The sequence below is a fragment of the Macaca nemestrina genome, chromosome 5 (assembly GCF_043159975.1).
Source record: "Macaca nemestrina isolate mMacNem1 chromosome 5, mMacNem.hap1, whole genome shotgun sequence".
In the NCBI taxonomy this organism is placed as follows: Eukaryota; Metazoa; Chordata; class Mammalia; order Primates; family Cercopithecidae; genus Macaca; species Macaca nemestrina.
The window spans coordinates 7812384-7825189 of NC_092129.1; positions in this window are offsets into that span (position 1 = coordinate 7812384).

Here is a 12806-nt window from a genome sequence, read left to right on the forward strand (position 1 = left end):
TGTTGCTACTGTTAATAATAATAAATAAATAAGAAAATATACCTAATACTAACCTCACAGACAAGAAAAGTAAGGCCCAAGTTAGGCATATTCAGAACAGTCCATTCTAGATCAGAGCCTGGAGTCAGGTCCTCCAAGCACCAGCTGATCAGAGGTCCCAGTAAAATTGTGGTCTTTCTTAAAGGAAGTAATGATAGTAAGAAGACTGTCAGTTCCGATTTAATATTTTTATACATGTCCTACCTTACACATTCTTTAAAAATCTATTTATATTCAATGTAGACATAAAAATCAATGTTTCAGCCCAGGGTCGATTCACACCTCAGTACAGTTTATAATGGACAAGGCAGCAGTGAAATTAAAAATGTTGTTAACTTCCAAACGGGGCTTTTTGTTATTTTACGTTTGACATAACTGACCAAATGGGACGTGTTCACTTTTAATGTGGCTTTATTTATTTTTCTTACACTATTTCTTTAGCACTTCTTCTTCTCACATGACATATTAATACATAATTCAGAGCATTTATGTCTCCCTGCACTGTCGGCGTGATTTCTTGTGCTATTGAACTGCTCTATTTATGACCAAATGGCCAAAATGTTATTATTATTCATTTTGGGCAGCAATTTTTAAAAGCTACTGGTAATTTTAATACCCTTCAGTACCAAATTGCTTTTCTGTGTTCCAACAACTTGTCTAAATTCTGGTCCTGGCCAGTAATAATCTAGGAGGTCTGACCCTGCCGGGGGTATCTGAACACCCCCACATACACTGTGTGGAGGGATGAGCTCTGTTATGGGGAACAGAACCCGAATGGTCCTCACTCCCATCATCTTGGGGCTTCCATTTCCAATTCTTCAAGGCCACTTTCTTAGTTTTAGCTACCTCAGCCCCTTAGCATACAATATAGGTTTTTGTTCCCCTGATTTTTTTGCTAACTTGCATTATCTGGGGGAGCAGCATTTCATTGCCTGGGCTGTCTACAAGGTCCTTTGCAGCCTCAGGAAGGCTGAAGCTGGGGGCTTAGCAACCTGCCTGTCATCCGCGGCTGCTGGGGATGGTGAAGTGCCTTCAGGGGAAGGGTAAAATTGCATGGCATAATTATGGAGCATAGGGGCTGCAAGGGTCCTTGGAGATGATCAACATTTTTATCTCAGGTGAGAAAACTGAGAAATCATGTTACATGCAAAGGCCACAAAAAGAGCATTAGTCTTGAACCCGAGTCCCTCGCTTTCTAGAATGCACTCTTTCTACCCCGCCTCCAAGGAAGTTTCTCAAAGTCATGCACATATGTAAATTTCTGCTAGTTCCTGTCTGTGCTTTAAGTCTACCTGCCCAATTTGCCCTAGGGCCTTGGCCACCTGGCCTCAATTCACCATGTGCCTGAATAGAGACTCAAACCCGTGCAGATGGGCACATAAATCACCAGGCCTGACTAGCACCCAGCTTCACTCTTCTGTCGACTCTTCTGACTGCTGTTTTCTTCTGCACCAAGCGTTCTACAATTAGAAAAAGTCCAAGAGAAGCATAAGGAAAGAGGAATGAAAGGATGCTGATGGAAACAGCAAAGAAGCTTTTCCTTCTCCATTTTTTTTTTTTTTTTCCTGTCTTGGCTAATTAATTTTCTACATTGTATATTCTCACATCTATCAGTTGGAGTCAGGCAGTCTTCCTTGTCAAAAAGATCTGGGTGGAGCCAGTCTCAGCACAGCCCAGGGGGCACACAAGAGTGGGTGTCAAAGTAGAAAATAATGAATTGGGTGACATACATGATAAGTGAGGCAAGTGTAAGCCCATGACAGCCAGGTTCCAGAGTGGCAAATTCTAAGACAGTTGTGTTCCTCCCTCCCTTCCTCCTTTCCCCCTCCTCCTTTTCTCCCTTCTTCCCTCTTTCCTTTCTTCTTGCCTTCCTTCTTTCTTCTTCTTTTCTTTCTTTTTCTTTTTTGTCTTTCTGCTTTCTTTCTTTTCTTACTTTTCCTTTTTGAGAGAAAAGAGGCTACAGACACACCTTTGTATCTCACCAATCTTTAAAAGGAAGGCGCTATTCAACCACCATTCACTCACCATATATTCATTCAACAAACACTTATTGACACTCTCTCTGCTTTCCTAGGCATTGAGATGGTCACCCAGACTGCAGAGATCAATGGAACCCAGTTTCTGCCCCCAAACTGGTGCACGAAGTTTTTACTCCCAGCTTAGACCAGCCAGCCTTGTTCTGCCAAAACTGAAATTGCAGATCTGGACTGGGACAAGCCAAACATGAAACTCACCTCCTCGTCATGTTCAGCAGACATCCTTGGTTAGAAGAGTGAAAACTGACAGGCAGAGAATTGCACACTCAGCTATCAAGGTGTGGAGCAGCTCCACTGGCCTCCACTTCCCTGAGGGTCCCAGGGGTGTTAAGGCTCAGGCTGCAGAATATAAGGGACTAACTTGGACCTCTGTCTGCCAAGACAGTGCTGAGTAAAACCACACAAAATTATCCCTCTTTCCAAAGTTTGGGCACTATCAATATGGATAATAGTTTTTTTTATAGAGCCATGATTTTCTAATAATAAAAACAGCTAACAATTATTAAGCACTTATCCTCTACAAGGCACTGTTTCAAGCATTTCTTAAGTATTAACCATGTAAACGTCACATCAATTCTATGAATTAAATATTTGATTACCCCGTTATGGACTGAATTTGGTCTTCACAAAGTTCGTATGAAGCCCTCACTCCCAATGTGACTATATTTAGAGATGGGGTCTTTAGGGAGGGAATGAAGGTTAACTGAGGTCATAGGGTGAAGCTCTAATTGGATAGGATTGGTGTCCTTACAGGAAGAGAAAGACCAGAGATCGCTCTCCCACACACTCACAGAACAGAGGTCATGTGAGAACACAGCAAGGAGCTGGTCATCTATCTGCCAGAAATAGAGGAATCACCAACACCAACCCTCATATCCTCTCAATCTGGGATTTCTAGCCTCCAAACAGTGAGAAAATAAACTTTTTTTATTCAAGCTACCCAGTTTCTGGACAGGATGCCAGCATGGTTGGGTTCCAGCGAAGACTTCCTTTGTGGCTTGTGAAGACACAGACTGCCTTCTCACTGTGTCCTCAGATGGCAGAAAGAGACAGACAGCTCTGGTCTCTCTTCCTCTTCCTATAGGGACAGTATAAGGCCATCATGGGAGACCCACCCTCATGACATCATCTTAACCTAATTACTCTCCAAAGGCCTCATCTCCAGTTACCATCACACTGGAGGTAGGGCTTCAACACATGATCTTGGGGTGGACACATTCAATTGCAAATATCCATATTTATTTTATTTTATTGTTTTCTTTTTAAAAATTATACTTTAAGTTCCAGAGCATGTGTGCACAATGTGCAGGTTTGTTACATATGTATAAATGTGCCATGTTGGTGTGCTGCACCCATTAACTCGTCATTTACATTAGGTATTTCTCCTAATGCTATCCCTCCCCCCTCCCCCCAACCCACGACAGGCCCTGGTGTGTGATGTTCCCTGCCCTGTGTCCAAGCATTCTCATTGTTCAATTCCCACTCATGAGGGAGAACATGTGGTACTGGATTTTAAAATGGAGTTTTGCCACTTAAAAATTTCCAAACTCTGCTCTGTGACATGTTCTTTTAATAATTAAGAAATTGTTGGTAATGTTAGTAAAATGGCAGCATGGGAGGATCCAGCCCTTATGGCCCTACAGAAGCACTGATTTCAGCAACCATCCATGAACAAGAATGCCTTTGGAAAGTCCCAGTACCTAGCTGAGAGGCTCTAGCACCCCAGTGGAAGAAAAAATTTGAGATAAGTGAAAGGATTAAAAAGGGTCAGAAGAGTAGTTTCACTTTACCCCTATCACTCAGCATGGCCTGGTGCTGCAAGAGACTTCCTCAGCCCACAATATCTCCCACAGCGGAAAATGAGGGCAAAGTGAGCAGCTGACTTCCCAAATCTTGCAGGATGCACCCAGCATGCTCATTTCTGTCTCATTCCACCCAGAACACAGAGGGAACTGACATGGCTGAATCATCTGGGGGCAACTAGAAACAAGGTGGCAGGGAGCAGCAAACAGCAACTGGCACATTTCTCAACAGCTGGCCACAGATCCTGCTAACCAGCTCATGGACTCCACAAAGTGGCAGTCCCCTGCGCACAGCACCCCACGTGTTCTGTGAACACCCCATGTAAGCTCCCACAGACAGCACGCTGGGTATCAACAGAGGTGTGGCTCTTAGCAGCCAGCTCAAATCTGCTGGTTTGGGGGAAGGAACTCAGTTTTGTTCCTTGAAGAACACTTTAGTGTACTGCCCTAGAGAAAATAAATAGCAGACTCACAACTTTGTGAGGCCTGGCTTTGTGGGAATGAGAGAAGGAACACAATCTTAACATTCCCCCATAAGAATGAACAAGAAAAGTGGAATAGGCTCATATATAGAAAAGCTTTAGAGACCCCCAGAATCAGTAGCTAGGCCCACTGGTGAAGATCTTTCTCTCATGAAGCCAGTCAGTAAAGACTGGAGAAGGTGACTGCTTCTTCAAATGCAAAGATAGCAGTATAAGTCTTCAGAGAATCAAGAAAATATGTCACCACCAAGGGAGCAAAATAGAGCTCCAATGGCTAATACTAAAGAAATGGATATCTGTGAAATTCCTGACAAATAATTCAAAATCATCATTTTAAAGAAGCTTAGTGAGCTACAAAAGAACACATAGAAAACTAAATGAATTCAGGAAAATAGTACATGAACAGAAATTCTATAGCTAAAGAATATAATGTCTGAACTAAACAATGCAGTAAAGAATTTGAACAGCAGTCTCAATCAATCAGAAGAAAGATTCAATGAACTCAAAGACAGATCATTCAAAATTATCCAGTCAGAAAAACAAAAAGAAAACAAAAAAGAAAACCTATGGGATACATGGGACACAACTGACCAAACCAATATACAAATTATGGGAGTTCCAGAAGGAGACATGAGTAAGAAAAGTATAGAAAGCTTATTTATAGAAATAATGGCAGAGAATTTCCCAAATGTAGAAAATGAATATCCAGATCCATGAAGCACAGAAAACTTCAAATAGGTTGAGCATGAAAGGTCTTCAGTTAGACATGCTATATAATCGAATTGCCAAAAGTCAAATGCAGAAGGAATTTTGAAAGTAGCAAGAGAAAAACAAATTGGCACATACAAGGGAACCTCCATGAGACTATCAGTACATTTTCTCAGCAGAAACGTTGCAGATTAGTTGGATAATACAGTTGGCCTTCAAACAACAAGGGGGTTAGGAGCACTAACCCCCTGCACAGTCAAAAATTCATGCATAACTGTTGATTCTCCCAAAACTTAATTACTAGTAGCCTACTATTGACCTAAAGTGTTAACCAATGACATTACAGTCATTTAATACATATTACATATATCATATGCATTATACACTGTTTTCTTATGATAAACTAGTGCAAAGAAAATGTTATTAAGAAAATCATAACAAAGAGAAAATATATTTACTATTTATTAAGTAGAAGTGGGTCATTATAAAAGCATTCATCCCTGTCATCTTTATGCTGAGTATCCTGAGGAGGAAGAAATAAAAAGGTTGGTCTTGCTATCTCAGGGATGAAAGAGGTAGAAGGAAATCTGCATATAAGGGAACCCACATAGTTCAAACCCATGTTGTTCAAAGTCAACATGTACATTCAAAGTGCTGAATGAAAAAACTGCTAACCAAGAATACTATGTCCAGAAAACCTGTTCTTCAAAAATGAAGGAGAGGTCATGGAAAGTGGCTCACACCTGTAATCCCAACACTTTGGGAGGCTAAGGCAGAATAAGAGCTTCATCCCAGAAGTTTGAGACCAACCTGGGCAATATAGCAAGACCTCATCTCTACAATTTTTAAAAATTTGTCAGACATTGTAGTGCATGCCTGTAGTCCCAGCTACTTGGGAGGCTGAGATGGGAGAATTACGTGAGGCTGGAATGTTGAGGCTGCAGTGAGCCATGATAGTGCCACTGCACTCCACCCTGCATGACAGAGTAAGACTCTGTCTCAAAAACAAGCAAAAAAAAAAAAAAAAAAAAAAAAAAAGGAGAAGAAATAAAGACCTTCTCAGAAAAACAAAAGCTGTAGGAGTTCATCACTAAGTCTACCTTGCAAAAAACACTAACAGGAGTTTTTCAAATTGAAACAAAAAGACACTAATTAGTAACATGAAAACATATGAAGGAACAAAACTCACTGATAAAGGTGAGTATATACACAAATTCAAAATATTCTAATACTATAATGGTGGTGTATAAATAACTTTTAGCAGTAGTATAAAAGTTATAAGACAAAGGTATTAAAATAACTATACCTACAATAATTTTTAACAGATACATAATATAAAAAGATGTAAATTGTGATGGTAATAACATAAAATGTGTGCAAGGGAGGAGTAAAAGTGTAGAATTTTCATATGCAATTAAAATTAAATTGTTATCTGTTTAAAATAGACTGGTATAGATATAATGCTTTATGTTAAGCTTCATGTTAATGACATATCAAAAACCTATAACAGATACAGAAAAAATAAATAAAACATACTACTTCAAAAATCTAGTCAAATCACAAAGGAAGAGAAGAAACAAAAGATTTATAAAACAACTAGAAAACAATCAACAAAAATGGCACTAGTCAGTTCTTATCTATCAATATTACTTTAAATATAAATAGATTAAATTCTCAAATCAAATGATAGAGAGAAATTGAGTGGATTTTTTTTAAAGAGGCAACTATATGTCGCCTACAATAGGCTCACTTTAGATTTAAAGACACCCATAGGCAGAAACTGAAAGATGGAAAAAGATACTACACACAAATTGTAACCCAAAGAGAACATAAGTGGGTATACTTACCTCAAAAAAAGAAAAAAAAACTTTAAGTCAAAATTGTCACACAAGACAAATAAATTCATAATATAATGATAAAGGGACAAATTCATCAAAAGGATATAACAATTATAAACATATACACACCCAACATTAGAGCACCTAAATACAGAAAGCAAATACTAACAGAACTGAATGAAAAAATCAATAGCAATACAGTAACAGTAAGGAACTTTAGTATTCACTTTCAATAATGAATAGATCATCTAGACAGAAAATCAAGTTAAGAAACAGCTTTTTAATAAGCAATGACTCAAAGAATGCTATAGACCAAATGGACCTTATAGACATACACAGAACATTCCCTCCAACAGCAGCGGAATACACATTCTTCTCAAACACATATGGAGCATTATCCAGAATAAATCACATGTCAAGCAACAAAACAAATCTTAACCAATTTAAGAGTATTGAAATCATATCAGACCTTTTTTTACCACAATGGTATAAAAGTAGAAATCAATCACAGAAGAAAAATTGGAACGTTTATAACTAGGTAGAAATTAAGCAATACACTCCTGAATAACAAATGAGTCAAAAAAAGAAATTAAAAGGGAAATCAGAAAAGTATCTCAAAACAAACAAAAATGGAAACAAAACATCAAAACTTATGGGATGCAACAAAAGCAGGTATAAAAAGGAAGTTTGTAGCAATAAATGCCTACATTAAGAAAAAAGAAAGATTTCAGAGAAACAATCAAATTTTATGTCTGAAGGAACTAGAAAAAGAGAAACAAACAAAGCCCAAATTTAACAGAGGAAAATAATAAAGATCAGAGCATACAGAAGTAAAATAGAGACTAGAAAACCAATAGAAAAATCACAAACTAAGAGTTGGTTTTTTGAGAAGATAAAATTGGCAAATCTTTAGTTGGACTAAGGAAAAAGAGAGAAGACTCAAATAAATAAAATCAGACATGAAAGAAGCGAGATTACAACTGATACCACAGAAGTACAAAGGATTTTAAGAGACTACTATGAACAATTAGACAGCAACAAATTAAATAACTCAGAAGAAATGGATAAATTCCTAGAAATATACAATCTACCAAGACTAAACCATGAAGAAATAGAAAATCTGAACAAAAAAATAGTGAGTAAGGCAACTGAATCAGTAATCAAAAGTCTCCCAAGCAACAAAAGTCCAGGACCAGATGGCTTCACTGGTAAATTCTACCAACATTTCAATAAGAATTAACACCAGTGCCTTTCAAATTCCTCCAAAAATTTGAAAAGGGAACGCTTCCAAACTCATTCTACAAGGGTAGGATTACCCTGATGCAAAAGCCAGGCAAGCACACTATAAGAAAAAATGACCAATATCGTTTATGAACATAGATGCAAAAATCCTCAACAAAATACTAGCAAACAGAATTCCACGGTACATTTAAAAGATCATTCACCATGACCAAGGAGAGCCTGTCTTTGAGATGCAAGGATGGTTCAACATATACAAATAAATAAATGTGACAGATCACACAGATCACACTAATACAATGAGGGATAAAAATTATATAGTCATCTCAATAGATGCAGAAAAGCATTTAACAAAATGTAACATCCTCTCATAATAAAAAACTCTCACAAATTAGGTATAGAATGAATATATCCCAACACAATAAAGGCCATGTATGACAAGCCCATAGGTAACATCATACTCAAGAATGAAAAGTTGAAAACTTTTTCTCTAAAATCAAGAACAAGACAATGATGTCCATCCTCACTGCTTATATTCAACCTAGTCCTAGAAGTCCCAGCACAAGAACAACTAGGTAAGAGAAAGCAATGAAAGTCATTCAAGTCAGAAAGGAAGGAGTTAAATTGTCTCTGTTTGCAGACATAATATTATACATAGAAAGGCCTAAAGACTACACACACACACACACACACACACACACACACACACACAAACTGTTAAAACTAATAAATGACTCCAGTAAAGTTTCAGGATACAAAATCAACAGGCAAAATCAATTTCATTTCTATACACCAAAAATGAACTATCAAATAAAGAAATTAAGAAAACAATTCCATTTAAAATAGCATCAAAAGGAATAAAATATTTGAGAATAAATTTAACCAAAGAGGTGAAAGATTCGTACACTGAAAATGTAACACATTTATAAAAGAAAGGTATCTGCATATAAATAAAAAGGTATCTCATGTTTACGGAATGAAAGAATCAATGTTGTTAAAATATTCATACTATCTGAAGTGATCTACTAATTCAATGCGATCCCTATTTAAAATTCCAGTGACATTTTTCACAGAAGTTAGAAAACACAATTCCAAGATTCACATGGAACCACAAAATATTTCAAATAGCCAAGGCCATCTTGAACATGACTAAGAAAGCTGGAGGAATTTGACTTACTGATTTTAAATTATATCACGAGGTAATCAAAGTAATATGACACTGACGTAAAGACACACACTTAGACCAATGGAACAAAATTGACAGCCCAGAAATAAATCCATACATATATGGTCAACTAATTTTCAACAAGAGCTCCAAGAAGATGCAATGGGCAAAGGATAGTCTTTTCAAATGGTATTAGGAAAACTGGATAACCACATGCAAAAGAATAAAATTGCACCCTTATGCCATATACAAAAGTCAACTCAAAATAGATTAAAGCCTTCAACCTAAGAGCTGAAACCATAAAACTCCTAGAAGAAAATACAGAGGAAATAGCTCCTTAGTATTGGTCTTGGCAATAAGTTTTCAGATATGACACTGAAAGCACATACCAAGAAAAAGCTAAAATAAGCAAGTCGAACTACATCAAACTAAGAAGCTTCTGCAGAGCAAGGGAAACAATCAACAAAACGAAAAGGTAGCTCACAAAATGGGAGAATACATCCATGAACCATTTATCTGATAAGGGTTAATATCCAAAACATACAAATAATTCATTAAAGTGAATGGCAAAAAGCCAAATAACCCAATTGAAAAACTGAGCAAAGGACCATAATAGGCATTTCTCAAAAGAAGACATACAAATGGCAACAGATATATGAAAAGATGCTCAATATCACTGATCATGAAATGCAAATTTAAACCACAATGAGATATTACCTTACATCTGTTAGAATGACTATTAAAAAAAAGATAACAAGTGTTGCCAAGAATGTGGGGAAAAGGGAACCCTTGCACACAGCATGTGGGAATGTAAACTGGAACAGCCATTATAAAAAGCAATATGGTGGCCAGGTACGGTGCCTGTAGACCAATGGACTTAGTTGACCATAAATGTATGGATTTATTTCTGGGCTCTCAATTTTGTTGCACTCTCATGCCTTACATGTGCATTACATGCACACTCATGCCTGTAATCCCGGATCACCTGAGGTTAGGAGTTCGAGACCAGCCTGACCAACATGGTGAAACCCCTTCTCTACTAAAATTACAAACATTAGCCAGGCGTGGTGGCACATGCCTGTAATCCCAGCTTTGGAGGTTAAAGCAGGAGAATCACTTAAACCCAGGAGGTGGAGGTTGCAGTGAGTCAAGGTCACGCCATTGCACTCCAGCGTGGTCAACAAGAGTGAAACCTCATCTAAAAAAAACAAAACAAAACAAAACACCAATGGAAATTCCTTTAAAAACGAAAAATACAGCCACCATATGATCCAGCAATTCCACTTCTGTGTATATATCGAAAGGAAATAAAATCATTATCTACTCCCATGTTCACTGCAGCATTAATCACAATAGCCTATATGAAAGCAAACTAAATGCCTGCAAACTAAGAATGGATAAAGGAAATGTGATATATACAAATTATGAAATAATATTCAGCCTTATAAGAAAAGAAAATTCTTCCATTTGCTACAACATGGATGGACCTTTAGGGCACTATATTAAGTAAACTAAGCCAGACACAGAAAGACAAATGCTATACAATCTCAATTGTATGTGGAATCTAACTAACTCACAGAAGCAGAGAGTACAAGGGTAACTAACACCAGCTTCAGGAGCGGGAAGAAATGGGGAATGAATGGTTAAAGGGTACAAAGTTTTAGTGACATAAGATGAATAAGCTCTGGTGATCTACTATGGTGTCTATAGCTAATAACACTATATTGTATACTTAGAATGTCTTAAGAGGATAGATCTTAGGTTAAGTTTTCTTACGACAAAAAACAACAGAAAAGCCTCAGAAAACAATAATCATAATAAAGGGAACAGGAGGAAAATTTGGGAGGTGATGGATGTCTAGGACCTTGATGGGTGATGGTTTCACAGGCATGTATCCATCTTCAAACCCATAGATATAGATATTAAATATGTGCAGCTTTCCATATGGCAATGAGACCTCAAAAAGGTGGTTTAAAAATGGTTTCTCTTTAGTTTTAAGATAGAATTGACAGATTGCTTATCAATGTCTAGTTACCTTTAGGTAAATGTTCACATCACCACTGGGGGGAAAAAAACTTTTGATTTCTATTTATTTTCTGTAGAGGAAGTTATTATAATAATACATTAAAAAGTCTCTAATTAGGGTACCTTTGAACCTCACTAACTTTTGAGCAGCATAAAACACAATTCAGGTGAAAGGAATTGTGGACTCACCGCTCTACATCTCAATGGCAGAGCTCCCGGGCTGAATGAACAGGTACTTCCACTCTGAGTGTACATGTGACAACATACACACATATCAGGAGGGAACAACTTCTTAACCAAGGGGAAAAAGTTTTCTATAGTGGTACATAAAGGAAATAAAATATAGGTACACAAATATTCCTTCACAACCTCCCTAATATACCAAATGGAAACCTTTATTAAGCAAGATTTAATTTTTACAATTTGTTCTGAATTGACATGGATCTCTCTTCAGGGCAGAACTAGGCAGCAATAACCAGCAGAGCAAAGGCTGTGCTGCAGGCCAAGGAGCTCAAGCCCCAGCCTCTCATGCGGCCTTCAGGACCCACCCTGTTGAATCTAGTTAGTCAGCACCTCCTGCCCTTCTCACCTTCAAAGTCCAAGGGAAAAGGATCAGTCACTAGCAAAACGATGAAGTCTGAGATCTCCAGCAGCATTTTAAAACATAAAGTAAAATGAAACATAGAGTGAAAAATAAAATAAAATTACAAATTCTAGCCATGATTGCACGCTTACAGAATAATGTTGCCTTTGACGCCTCTTTAAGGGCTTGAAAACCCTGAGAATTTATAAAATTACAGCACCCTGGTTTGGTTTTGTACATAAAGAGTTGCCATTCAGAGACTCCTCTTTCCATCTCTAGAGGGACAAAAACAATCCTCACTTAATTCTAAGGCTGCCAGCCAAGAGGGCTTCCCTACCTTTTGCCTTATTCAGCACTAAGTGTACAGCTCCGCCGAGAATAGGACGCAGCCCATGGAGTTAAAGCCAAAAGAGTAATTCACTTATGCCTTTCAGTGTTTCAAAAATACAATTTCCATTTGTTATGGAATGTATGTTGCATATCCAGTCACATACCTGCATTTCAGCTGTGTCTAACGTGGTCCTAGATAATGTGCCTCCATATGCACTGCGATGTTTTCCCCTCACTTTGCTCCCACCCTACAAAACCTTAAGAACCCCCTTGTTCCTTGAAATTTAAGGTTTCGGAAACATCTCTGTTAAAGGTACCCACTTCCCACAGCTTTATAACCATGGCATAAAACTTCATCTGGAATCAAAGGAAACAAGAACCATTTTCTACAAAGCATCGTTATTTTATTTTTATTTATTTATTTATTTATTTTTTAGATGGAGTTTCGCTCTTTCACCCAGGCTGGAGTGAAGTGGCGCAATCTCCGCTCACTGGAACCTCTACTCACTGCAACCTCTGCCTCCTGGGTTCAAGGGATTCTCCTGCCTCAGTCTCCCGA